At 30.8% G+C, this 14858-nt stretch overlaps 1 non-coding gene across 1 annotated transcript; it reads right to left on the reverse strand.

Moving 5' to 3' along the window:
* Positions 1-3097: 3097 nt before the first annotated feature.
* On the reverse strand, positions 3098-6300 carry LOC114313568 (uncharacterized). Its single transcript, XR_014340496.1, has 2 exons — positions 5936-6300; positions 3098-4786 (listed from the first exon to the last, which is right to left on the reverse strand). It is a non-coding gene; the product is annotated as an uncharacterized LOC114313568 (transcript).
* Positions 6301-14858: the final 8558 nt, after the last annotated feature.

Here is a 14858-nt window from a genome sequence, read left to right on the forward strand (position 1 = left end):
TGAATCATTAAATTTCTAATCGATGCATATTTTTTTTTAAAAAAGTAGGTTAATATTTTTTACATGATTAAAAATATTAAAAAATAAAAATTGAAGTAAAAAAATTTAATCACCTCACAATAAAGTAAAATTAGTTTATAGGAAATGAAAGATTAAGAAATCATTTGAGAATAATAAAAAATTCAAACAATTTGCTATTTCCTATACCTAAAATTAAAATTAGTATTAGAGGTTGATTTCTCAGTATTGTCAATAAAATTATATGAGTATTAGATATACGGAATAAGTAAAATTACATAATTTAAATAATAATACTTCGCTATAAATAACAATAGAACAAAATAAAGGTGAGAAATTAAAAAATAAAGTAAAAATTTAACCATTAATGAAGGTGAGAAATTAATTTTAAGATTTAATTTAATAAAACTAGTTTAAATGAAAAAAAAAAAATAAAGACGGAGAAATATATTTTAAGTATCATACAACAAATTAATTGAGTATTTTAGTATTCTAAAATAATTTCTCCATTCAAGTGAAGATTAATTTTATTTTTAGGGGTAAGAAATGAAAAATTGTTTGAATTGTTTATTATTCTCAAATGATTTCTTAATCTTTCATTTCCTATTAACTAATTTTAATTTATTGTGAGGTGATTAGGTTTTTTTTTTACTTCTATACTTATTTTTTAATTTTTTTAATCATATAAGAATAAGTTGTGTTTTTTTAAATATGCATCGACTAAAAATTTAATAACTCAAAGATAAAAATTGAAGTTTGTTAATAGTATCTTTAACAATTTAAGGATAAATAATTTTTTCTTACATACAAATAAATAAGTAGAACAAATTGCTGGGGAAAAAAATTAATCAATTTGTTTCAACTTAAAAAAAAGAAAAAAAGAAAAAAAGAAAAAAAAAAGAAATTTAAATAATAAATGCATTAATTAAAATTAATAAATATTTTGTTATTTATATAGTGTAAAATAAGTCTTATAAGTATTGTATTAATTATTAGGGTCTTATATAAACCGGTGGTATTATATGCACCAATTAGTATACTAACTAGTGTACCAATTGATGATGTAGTATAATTTAAGAAGTTTTTGATATTTATAACTTGTATAATGAGTGAGATCAGTACACTAATTAGTGCATATAGCATTATTCTATATAAACTATTAGGCGATGAAGTTAAACTATGCATGAATCTTTAATAATATTTATGTAACGACATTTGTGCTAAATTAACAGATTGGGAGAATCTTAATATTATCACCAAAAGCAAAGGATGTTTCTATAATTATTGAAATCACAAGAAAAATCCTTGTATTTGTCAAAAATCTCAGAAAAGGTAAGTGTAATTTACCCAAAAATTAATGTAGTTGAAATAATTAAAAAAATTAAGCCTAGTTTGATATCACTTATAAGTTAATTTTTATAATTATAGCTTTTAAAATTATTAATTTAAAAGATTTAAAATAATATTGGTATAGCTTTTCATAACCTGTAAGAAAAAGTTGATTGTGTTTGGTCAAATTAGTTATCATATAACGTTTTTGTTGTACAAATATCTAAAATGTTCTCAAAAGTTATAATTAAGGCAAAAGAGATAAGGGCTCCCTTGTGCATATATATATAAAAAAGAGAGAGTTTCAAATAAGCTAAAAAAAGTTAAATAAATTGACTTATAAGTGTTATAAAAAAGGACCTTAGTTTTATGAAGAAAAAAAACAAAGGACAAATTGCTCCGGTAGTCTCTATATTTCACTCTTTGTGTCATTTAAGTTCCTACACTTTCAATTGGCTCAATTTTAATATTTAATTTTAAATTTTGTTTTAATTTAATCTAATTAATAATATCGTTAGTATTTTTTTTAAAAAAAATTATCACTAAATTAGCTAAGGTTAAGTTTATAATTTAACCCTTAAATTATAGCATGAGACACTTATATGCATACTTTTCATAAAAAAAATGTTAAGAGTTGTAATAATAGACCAAATCGAGATAAAATCATAAATTCACGATCAAAATCGAGCCAATTAAAAGTACAAAGATTAAAATGTCAGAAGGAGTAAAATATAAAGACTACCATCATAATTTATCTCCCAAAAAAATACATGAATGACTGAGTATATGATTAACTCTTTTTGGCAAGTTTTGACTTTTTTAGTAATTTTTAACAATCCCATTGCCACTGGCTGTCAATTTTGTATAAAAACACACAAAAAAAACTGCACTGAGAACCATAGAACTTAAAATTGCCACCAAGAGCGCCAAAACTGCAGCAAGAACCATAGAATGCCAACACACCAGGCATCAAACAAAACCTGAAAGACAACAAAAACAAAAACGAAAACACAAAAAAAACAAGGCAATTCAAGAATAGAAAGTTCCCGTGTAGCTATCCTCAATAATCCGCTCTTGTTTTGTTTTTTCGTAGTGTTGTTGTATTTAAGGATTTTGACATCAGTTTGCAGCATCATGACCCTTACACTTGGAGGTTTCTCACAAAACCCTAAAACTATCCTCAGATCCACTATCCTGAAAGGCTGCCATTCTTTTTCTTCAATGTTAGATGGCGTAATAAATAGTCAAAACAATTTTGCTATTAATCCCCCTTGGAATTTTTAAGTCTATCTTCTGAAAAAAATAAAAATAATAAAAAGCTTCAACTATTGTTTGCTCATCTATGTAATTCTCATATTTCTTCATCACCTGTTCATTTTCAATCCCCCTATATGCAAATCATATGTAAACCTTGCATAATAACATAGTTAAAAGAAAGGTAAAACACTAAACATGTAAGCTATGTTTGGTACTTGAACTAGATTTTTTTAGTACTGTTTAGGATTGATAATACTATGTGATTAAATCAAGATTAGCATTAAACAAAATCAAAGATGGAATTGTATACCATAGGAGTAGATGTACTGTAGAATATAGTGTACTATAAGAGGAAAAATAAAAATAAAAATAAAAAAGAAGAAAAAAACTATTAGGGGGGCAATAAAAACAAATAGATGAGGCCCATATGAGCTCCCGCAATATTTACCAATCTCAATCCTCCAAACCATGTATCAATCAAGGTAGACCATTGCAACATAAAAGATTCAACTCCAAATAATTAATTATCCTACAAGTACACATAAGTATTACAAATCAACCTTGAAGTTCAAGAATAGGATTTAGATAGGTATATCTTCAAGCCATTATCAAAAATCTTCTTGAATTTTACTTGCATTATATTATCCTACAAGGGTCTTTACCAGCACCATTGGGTTCAATATGTGACATGGTTTAATTCAATCCATTTCATGCTGTAAAGGGTAGCCTAGCTTGTATGCTAGCCCAGAAAACTAGGTCAACATAGAAGGACAAGAGAGCATTTCACGAAGGTGAATAACAAATACATGAAAAACTTACCATGGGGACCCAACACCGTCACTGCTCATAAGCTTCAATAGAATGAAAACAAGGTGAACTTTTCAGAGCAATTAACATGATACTATGAACTGGGCATGGTTGCTTCAAGTAAAATACTTGAGATGAAAAAATACCTTAGTGATCTATGAATTTCTCTGACTTCAATGTCAAAATTTCCATTGATTCAAACAGGGGCTTTGCATTGCGTTGTTAATTGGTTATTTCTTATCCTTAATATAGTTGAACAATTTGTCGTGAATTACTGCTGAAAAGATACCCTGAATCGTCAACAAACTTATGAACTCCTCTGTTCGGTCCATGTCTCCCTGCCCTTCCAAGTATTCCAAACAGGACACCAAGGCATCCTTGTTGGGGTTTGAACTAGGCAAATCTACTACAATTGCTTTTTTCAACGCTTCCACTGCTTTTGGAACTTGATCGTGTTCAAGATACCCACCAGCTAAATAACACCATGTACTAACCAAAGGATTACCCCCTTTTTCTATTCCCTTGTTTAAAAGGGCTTCAGCCTTCCCCAAAAGACCATTTCTGAAATAAGCATCAATTAAGAAGTTTGGAATACGGAAATCATAGGATAAACATCTCGATTCCCACTCCTAAAAAATCTTCTCAGCACCTTCAATGTCATTGAACTTCAATAGCGAGCTCAGCATGCTTATATAGCCCTTGTTGTATATTTTCTCCTTTTCCTTGTACAGATTCCAGATCCGGTACAACTCATCTTTCTTGCCGGCTTCTGCATATAGTTTGAGGAGAACATTAAATGCAACACATATCCTTTTTGTGGTGGTTGTTAATCCCTCCAATTTCTTCAGCATTTCCAAAGCCTTGTCTAGGAGCCCAACTTTCAAGTACCGATTGCAGCAACACCATAAGTGTTACAGTCCAGAATGATTCGAGGATCAGATTCCATCTTTGTCATGATATTATTGATTCCCTCACTGTCAGAAGTGGCAGCATATGCACTTAAGCGGATTGTGAGCGTATAGTTGTCATAACAAATGCCCTTCTTTTCCATTTCATGCATCAAGGCATCCAGTTTTTCTTTGCTTCCCGTTTGATAATAGAGATTCATCAAAATAGTGTAACTTAATGGTGTCTTAGCACACCCCATATCCCTTAACTTTTGCATGACAGACTCTGCTTTGTCAATGGATTTTTTGTGGGCATAGCAGTTGAGAAGAGCAGTATACACCTCAAACTGTTTTAATTTTTGTGGGATATTATTGAAATAATTCTCTACTTGTTCTAGGCCATAAACACGTAAGATCAAATTCAGCCGGGTGGTAACATCAGCAATTGAAAGGGGAATATACCTTTTGTCACTCATCCATTCAGATATCTGAGAAAAAAAGATTAGATATGAATTTGGTGCCTGAAATTATGACATTACAGGAATATGAATGAGATGATATGAAATTTATGCTTGCAATATATATATATACATATATACAAGAAAAGATTATATTAAAAGAGGTGGTATTTTCTATTTACAGAGGAAGAGTTAATTGTGTAGTTTAGTCCAAAAGCACGTGTGGGTAAAATGGACTTTGCCCATTTTTTATGAATTTCGTTGCCCAAAAAACAAAGTTAATTTTACAAGTATATAAGTAATGGATATACAATATCTCTATTTTTCTGTACCAATTTTCTAGCAAGCTCACTAATTTATTTTAGTTCTAAAAGCTTGCCAATGGAGCACATACCAACAATGTAGTTATGAAATTGATTCAAGGAATCTAATACAACCATCTATTGAAATCTACAACCATTAAAAAAAAAAAAAAAAAAAAAAAAAAAAAAAAAACCCACATTTATATTACTAAATCATTATATAAAATAAGATTAGAAACAAGACCCTAAAAACAAAACCCCCTACATCAATCAATAACACAAGATGCATGCATATAAATTCATATATAACCAACTATAGATCCGTTGAGACAAAAATTATAGGAAAAATTTATATATATATATATATATATAAGCTAGTATAAAAAAAACCTATATCTATAGTCGTTTGTAGTAGGGCTTGGACAAATATAGAGATGACTTAAATTTTTTTTCTTAAAGGGTCTAGTTGCTCTAAGCTAATTGTAGTAGGGTCAATTTTACCTATACATATGATTATTTTCTTTAAAAAAAATTTCAAAGCCAATGTATGTGGCGCCGCAGCCATGCCTCTATTTGCACTATCACCTATTCACCAATGTATTTCTAACTAAAGAAGGCCGCTAATTGGCAATGCCTTCCCTTAAAATCATTCACCAATCCAGCACTAAGCATATTTCAAGCTACATTTCAAGGGTGAAACAAGTAAAATTCCAAATGCTGAGTAAACCGAACCATTTGCTTCAAACTGGCAATTTATATTATAAACCCTAAAATGAATGCATACATAATTCAAAATACATAAATTATGGCCCATAAATTTCTCCCAAATATTGATTATGTATTTCTTGCGATCATTTAATGAGAGAGAGAGTGGAACCTCAAGAGAGTGTTTGAACCGTTTGTAGTGGTTCAACTCTTTGATGATGAATCGAATGTGTTGTCGGTCGACAGGCCTTCCTTCTCGGACCCATTGATCGAGCACGGGAACCACCGAAACCCTAGGATCGCCAAGTGGGGATATCCTTCTGTAGAGTGAATCAGACCTTGCAATTGATGAAGAGTTTAGGATCGAGGATGAGCTAAAGAAATCTCTTAACACTTTTTGATAATAGATTGAGCTCGAGCGCGAAAGCTTCATCAGGAAGACAAGCAGACGAAGACGAAGCAGGGTTTAGGGAGAGAGAGAGAGAGAGAGAGAGACAGAGACAGAGACAGAGACAGAGACAGACAGATTGATTTGGGGTTTTTTTTTTTTTTTTTTTTGAACATTAAAAATTACAACAATGATTCATCCCACTAAAAATATTACCACTAATAGCACTAATACATTAAAAAAGTAAAAAAAAAATACAACTCCAAGACCAAAACATCACATCATTAATGACGGGACCCACCGTCACCTAATTAGTGGGAGCACTAATTAGTGATCCCAAGCATTTTTCTAATAATTAGGGGTGTACGTTGTCTGGATTGATTCGATTTTGAGAAAATTTAAGAACCGAACTGATCTTAACGGTTTTGTGATTTTGAGAACCAGACCAGACTGTTATACTTGTAAAAGCGAACCAGAACCAAACCGAAAAAACGGTTCGGTTTCGGCTTGATTTACGGTTCCAAAAATTTCTATTTACGCAAGAATAAATTGTTAATATTAGCAAAAATAATTACTCAAACTAATTACATATAACTCATGATAAAAACTAATAATATTAAGGCATTATGGGATTGTTTGGGATGATCTAAATAAGTGCACTTTTTGACTTTTTATGAAATATGGATTGGGTTTGGATTGAGTTTCAAATGATTTATTAGAGAGGTGATGTGACTTAAATAAGAAGATGACTTTTTGAATTTTTATCTTTTGCAAGACATGCCAAACTTGGCCTTAATATTACATATCTATACCATCCTAATATCATTAAAATTATAAAAAACCAATTAATAAAAATAAAACTTGATATTATATATATATATCTTTTAAAATTCGGTTCGGTTCGGTTCGAACAGCGATTTTTTCATAAAATCCATTAACCGAACCGTTTTTACGGTTCTCATATTTCTTAATCCAAAACCGAACCAAACCGCATGATTCGGTCTGGTTTGGTCCGAATTACCGGTTTGAACGGATTTTTGAACAGTCCTATTAGAAATTTTGATGGATCTCTAGAGCCTCGTTTGGCAAGTGATTTTTTTAGTCAAAAAGTTAAAAAGTCACTAAAAAAATTAAAAAGTCAACAATTTAAATTAAAAAGTCAAAGATTTTCTTTTCTCTCTACTTTTTTGCACATTTTTTTATAAAAAACTAAAATATCATTCCAAACATACTATTTTTTTTTAGCTTATATTTTAACCAAATAGTCAAAAAATTACTAAATTAACCTATTCCCAAACGAGACCTAATCAAATGACATTTGCAGAATTCCTCTAAAAGACAAAATTTATACCAAATAAAGTAAAAAAATCAATAAGGAAGCCACTAGAAAGGAAACTATGAAACTATTTATTAGAAATGAGTTTTGAAAGTTTTGAAACAATAGAGGCTCCGTTTGGTAGAGTTTTCAAAATATAATTCCACACTCACTTGTGAGTGTGATGTTTGTTTAGCGTTTTTAAAAGTTAATTCCACACTCACTTTTGAAAACTCTTTCCAAGGCAGAAAAATTTAGGCTAATCAGACGTCCCGCCGGTTGATCGGAATAATGTTCATTTTTTTTGTACCCGTTATTTTTATATTATAAAAAAAATATTTGCGAATTTTTTTAAAATTTTTTTATGAGCTTTGAATAGAATTTTAGATTGTGTGTTTGGTTATGAGTTATAAGTTTTTATATCAAATATCATATGCCACATTACTCAATTTAAAACTTTTTTCAAAACTCATAATTCTAAAACTCACAAACTTAAAATACAACTCTATTCTCGAATCATAATTCTAAAATTCTACCAAACACTACCAAAAATTTTTTTTTCAATTTTGGTCTAAATTTTAGATGGGATCCATGTGCCAAAGTTGGCGGGTCTAAGTAGTAACGAGTTCTATGCCGCGTTGTGATTCATGCAGTATATTTGGTTGCTCAAAACCATTATCAGATGAATAAGAAATTGAAACCAAAGTGAGCTCTATGAAAATTGAGTTTTTGGTGGAAATTCCTTAAGGTTTGGTTTAAAGCTTGTCCCACATTGATTTGGTGGGGCAAACTTTGAGTGGGTTTATAAGGCTTGAGTTTGGAACTTGGGATAGGCCCCAAAGGGCACTGAAGTTTTGTAGAGAGGGAGATGATGGGCAAAGTGGGCTAGATCCATTGGACCCAAAATAAACACGCGCATCGCCGCTCGTCTGGGCAGACGGGCTGGGCTAGGCCTAGGCGCAGGTATGAGGTTGGGTTGGGCTTGTCCGACCCAATACTTATCTTTTTGGGCCAAAAACATTTGCATTTATTTTATTTATTTAGAAATAAAATCTGTCTATTTTTTTTTATTTCAAATTCTGGTTGGAAATAAAATTCAAATTTTGGTTTGCACCTTTTTAGAAATTCTGTACAGTTTCGTATCTATCCAAACCGAGTTTGTTCAAATTCGAATCCACCCAAAACAGGTTTTTAACTGTTTGAAATTCAAACCAAGCAGTGTCTTACCTGTTCAAATAGATTTGTATCTGTTTAATTTAAATTGAACAGGTACTGTACCTATTTAATTTAAATTGAACAGAACCAAACAGCCACCACTCCACCTATATAAATAGGCAGTCCCTCATTTGGATTTTCACTCTAATTTTTGTACTTCTCTGCTGCCATTCATCTCTACATTTTGCTGCATTAATTCCATTAATTTTCTGTGAGAAAGAATGTATATACTAAGTGTGTTCGTTGTACGAAAATTTTGTAGTGCTGCAATTTTTCGTTGATTAATCATTTTATCCTCGGAGATAGACGTCCACAATATGAAAGCACCATGGAGATGACAAATCTGTCTTAAGGACACAGTGTTAAACACTGGATTTGATAAGAAAAATTTGTTCAATAAATTAATTTGGTAAGTAATTAAATTACTTTTTTGTTTTATTATTTTTTCTGTTTCAGATTTTGATTTTGTTTTTGTAACAAAATAAAAATCCGTTTTAGTTATTTTATTTTATTTACTAGTTTGATTTTTGTAATCAAACAAACTCTCTTCTTTCTTTTATTTCTTCTGTATTCCGTTTGTTGTTAAGTACACAAACATAATTTATTTTTGAATACAATGAAGATTGTCCAACACTATTCAGACGCAAAGTTTGCAATGTCAAGCAGAAGTCAATCATAAGAGTTCAACAATAAAACAAGTTTGGAATAAATCATAGGTTCCAACCATAGAGAGGGTAAACTACAATTATCACACCCAGGGACGGACGCAGGATTCCAATATCGGGAGGGGGGGCGAGTGTATATGCAATCAAAAAATTTGTAATGAGCGGGTGATATACAATATCAATTTCTACCCAAATATCACAAAAATATATAATTTGATGTTTCCATTCATCGTATATAATTACAAAATATTATCAAAATACAATTGGATATGTTTTAGTAAATCCATATTAATTTTCAAAAAAACAACTATTTGCTTTACATATCTACTTTGGCATCTAAAGTTATGCTCGACGTTCTTTCATAATATAAAAAGCATCTATGATGGAATTTATATCAAAATCTCGAGTAATGTCTTTGTCAACATAGGTTAACAAGTAGCTTAAAAGAAAATTATCATCGATCCTGTTGCGCAATCTAGTCTTTACAATTTTCATGACTGAAAATGCACATTCTATTGTCGCTGTAGAAATTGAAGAAAATGCACCATTGACCACGAATATTTTGTACGTTCTGCGAGTTTTTTTCCAAGCTTTCATATCATTTGCACAGAGAGAGAGAGAGAGAGAGAGAGAGAGAGAGAGTAAAGTGGAGAAGAGGGCTTAAACAATTAGGTTAATAAAAATTTGGAGACATTTTCAAGTGTGGGGCAGGTTATACGTGAGTAGTATTTTATTTTATTTTTATTTAGTTATAACCAAACAATTAAAAAATTTGGGCCCTAATTAGACAAAAAGGACTTTAACATATTAACAAATAAATTCTCAATTATTTTAATATTACTAAATTTAAAATAAAAAGTTATTATACTTCAAAAATAAATTATTATGATTATTTTTTTTAGTATTTATCAAAAAAATAATTAAATTTTTAAATTTTAAAGTAGAAAATTTAGGGGGGTGGCGGTTCTTAAATTTTTTGCAAAAACTTTGAGGTGGCGAACCTATATAATTTAAAAATATTTGTAATTTTAATCCTATATCTAGGGGTTTTTTCAAAACTTTAGGGGGGCAGTCGCCCCTGCCAGCCCCCCCTCGGTCCATTCCTGATCACACCAATGGACTCTAGAACACACAAACAAAACCCGACAAACAAAACACAAACAGAAATCCGACCTCAATTCCAAACACCAGATCCGAGGAGGCCGGTTCAATGAGATGGAAGATCCGATGATAAGTAGCAGATCTGGAGTTAGTGTGGTGGTAGCCGCGCCGATGTGAAGCAGAAAACGAAAGAGATGGTGGATTTGGTGAAGGCTTTGGTTGGGTAAGGCATAGGGGAAAAAGAGATAAGAAACAAATTGAAAATCCACCAAAAGTGAAAAAAAAAAAAACACCTCACAAGAACGGAGAAGATAGGAAAGCAAAGCTTCCAAAACTTATTGAACCAAAAATGGTAGAAGATAAGGAAGGAAAACATGGGGTAGAGAGGAGGAGAGAGGCGGCCGGATGCCGAAGCCCCTTCTCCCCCACGCCCATCGGCGCTCAGAAAGTGAAACCCTAGAAGAAGAAAAGAGTTAGAGAGAGAAGCTCTCTAAAGTAGAGAGAGAGCGTTTTTGTATTTACTGGGGTTTAAGCTTACAGACTTAGCTTGTAAAAGGCTATATATAATGGGAGAGGCTTCTTTCCGATCTATATTTGTTGGGCCTCCGTGGGCAGAGTCCGCATCAATAATTCAGACCATTTATTGTATACAGCTTGTCAAATATTTTATTCTTATAAAAAATTATGTTGATCAGATATTGATAATTATTTAATTAGATTACATTTTTGTCAACAATAAATATAATTTAAAAAAAAAAATTGTTGGCACAAATATGATCTAATTAAGTAGCTATCAATATCCAATCAACATGATTTTTGTAGGGATGATATACTTGACAAGCTTTACATATTTAATGGTTCGGATTATTGATGCGACCTCCATAATGGGCCCATGGAGGCCCGACAGTACCCTCTAGTTTGGGAAACCCAGTTGAAGAGAACCCAAGTGTGAAGCTCCTAAATTTTGTATTTCTATTAAGGACTTACTTTTGAATTATTTCAATGAAAGCCCTCAAATTCTTGCCTACTTGCAATTTAAACCTAGCATCGAAAACGCATCTCTATTGGAACCATACGGACTCTAATCGATTCCGGTAACTTAAGAATCAATTTTAATACCCTAATAACAATTAATTAAGTCTTCATTACTAAGAGCCCTAGATTTTCAATTCTCATTACGATCGTTCGATTAATTGTTGTTTAATTCGAAATGAAGAAACTTAAACATAATTAAATTCTCAAACCCCAATCCTATTAAATACCACACTTAAATAAATGTTCTAATTCATAAATTAATGCCTTAGCCCTCACAATTTATTAGAATTTCATTTTGACCTAAAGTTAGTACCATTATACATATATATATATATATGTACTTGTACTTTTTTGTTCTCAAACAAATAATTTTGTATCTAAAATATCTTCAAAAAAAATCTACATTTTGTACACATGAAAAATCAAAAAATCCCTCCAAAACCACCTTCTATGGCCGGCCACCCCCCTGGGAAATTGAAGAGTGTTGTGTACACTTTGAACATGCATTATTGAGGAAGCTTTGAAAGATTATTGAGGAATCCTTGAAGGATTATTGAGGAAGCTTTGAAGGATTATTTAAAGTTATGTGCACATAAGATTGGTATTTTCAGTCTACTTTCAAAATTTCTAAAAAAATGCAAAAAAAATATTAATTTTGGCCTCATTTTTATGTTAAAACTTTTCTTAAAGTGTTAGATTTCTAGTAAAAATGGTTTAATTGAAAAATAGTGGGTGGTTTAAGTGAAAATCCAATTTTTGTAACAGTTGATGAATCAGGGTAGCGCTAGAGTATTTCTTTAATAACTAAAAATCTAGAAAAGCTATCCCATTTTTGAAAGATAATTCAAAAACTAGATAAGATTATCTACAAATTATAGAAAGGCTGAGTTCGGAAAAAATCTAGACAACTCTCTTTGATTGTGATCTTTAAAGTGTAGCTAATTTGGAATTTTATGTTTATTGATGATTTCATACTTTTAATTTCATAAACATGCTTCTTATTTCTTGGTTGGGCCTTAGTATGATATTCAGATTGTTTTGCCTATATTCATTTACCATGGCGCTTTGATAATGCTCATACTTGTATAGAAATTGTTGTCTCAATAGCTTGTTCTGACTCTAACTTAAAATATCTAACTCAAGGGGAAACTACATGGGGTGGTATTAGGTTTTTGATTACTTGAATAATGATGAGATGATAATGTGTTAATTTCAAGTATGGATTGATGGGACGTGTTCCTTAATTGAAGTTAAGTCTTGCACAAGTGGTTGTTCGGAGCCCTTGAATAGACCAGTTCTATTTAGACCCTAGGTATTTATGATGGATAAGATTGGAGGAGATTATGGGCAAGGCTCTTATTTTTTACCATCTCTTTTGAGGCCCTCGGTTGGCGCTACATGATACATAGCCGTTGTAGGCATCTAGGGTAAGGTCTGCAAAGTAATAAAAGATGGGGCATAACGAATAATCTGACTCCAATTCTTGTGGCTGGGTGGATGAAATCTCTTCGGGGGATTTCTAGATTACTAACATCTAACTTTGTAACCTAATGCTTGTTTACTTAAATACCATGCTTCATTACCTGTGATTGTGTATTAGACTAGAAAAAAAGAGACTGGGTGTGTGTGTGTGTGTTTACTAGGCATTCCAAGCTCATGGCGTTTCATACCAGGTATTGAAGACTATTAGCCGGTTGAAGACGAAGCTGAAGCATTTGAGGACATATGACTACCCTAGAAGAATTAGGTACTAGTTTTGTTAAGTCTCTTTTGTAACCATATTTGAGATTATAAGTGTTAAAACTCTTGATGTAATTAAGACATGCCTCTTTTAATAATTAATTTGCTTGGATATTTGCATTTATTTTGTGAAGTTATCCTTATCCTTCTGTCAACTTATGTAAATCTTGTGTTAATACCTTGTTAAGATCTATCAAAAAGGTAGTTTTGCTGTCTATGGAGATTGGATTTTGAAAGGAGGCTAGCCTCCTTCGATCTTTCTTAGGATCTTACTTGGTTATTGAACAAGGACTCATTAGTGATGTTTCCTAAACTTGTAACCTTACAAAAATCCTGTATTTATTTGTTAGTATATTCCTTGATATTCCCGATTTTTTAGGCGTCACACCAAGTCTATATATAATATAGGGAAAGCCTATAAATATGCCTCTCTACCTGGTGTAACTTTACCACAAAATTTTGTAATATTAATCACAAAATGCGTAATCATGCCACAAATTAACGTGACAAAATGTCTAAAATTTCGTGGTTGGTATTACAAAAGTTTGTAACTTGGTTACGATAGTTTTTACTATGTGAATTTGTGGCGCGAAGTTGCAAAATTTTGTGATAAAGTTATGTTAATTTGTAGTATGGTGTATATGGTATGCACCTCTAAGGGATACACACCATAGGCTTTCCTTATAATATATATAGTATAGATTGTCAAAATTATGAGGGTTATTTAAACGAAGATTCTTAAATTACTGAAAATTATCACTTTGATCTTGTAAACAATAAAAACGTATAAAATGAACTCTATAAACTATAAAAACATACAAATAGATTTTCTAAACTATAGAAAAATATCACTTTACTCTCTAAATTATAAAAATGTAGAAATTAAACTCTTTAATAGGAGTTAAAGTGAAAATAAAAACAATAACTGAAATAAACTTACTTGGTTGCGTTGCATTAAATAATCAACACACAAACTTTTCTTCTCATCCTTCAATATTCAGAACACTCTTAGAAATTATGAAGGAAAAAAAAAAACTAAGAAAATGAAAATAACAATAAAACTAAAAAATATAAGAAAAAAATAAAAATATGCATAATATATATACATATACACTCTTATTTGGCAAATGTCTGCATCCCTATTTACAAAAAATAAATGATAAATTACAATTACACCTTCTGAGATTTATTTAAAATACGAATTGTCCTCTGTGAATATAAAAATTACAAACACTCCTTTATTAAAATTTTTTATTTAACAGAATTAATAGAAAAAATAAAATTCTTATCTACTCTCCTATATAGCAATAAAATTATAAGAATTTTTAATTGAAATTTATTTCTGACATCATTAACCTTTGACATTCTCATTATCCTAAGAGACAGTTATATAGACCATTAGGTTAACTACCCTACTTGGTACTCTTAGATGTGTTGATTGCACTACTTTTCCATAAACCAAATAGTGATTTTGGTACATGTATTATGTATTAAAAAGTTAATAAATGATTTACCATATAAAAATTCATAACATATTGATGACCAGTATGAATAATAATATATAATATTTTCAGTGACAAATTAAAAATGGTATGTTGAAATGTACCGGTATTAGTATGTAGCGTACAGTGAATAA

Source organism: Camellia sinensis, chromosome 9, assembly GCF_055761805.1.
Source record: "Camellia sinensis isolate YWXY chromosome 9, ASM5576180v1, whole genome shotgun sequence".
In the NCBI taxonomy this organism is placed as follows: Eukaryota; Viridiplantae; Streptophyta; class Magnoliopsida; order Ericales; family Theaceae; genus Camellia; species Camellia sinensis.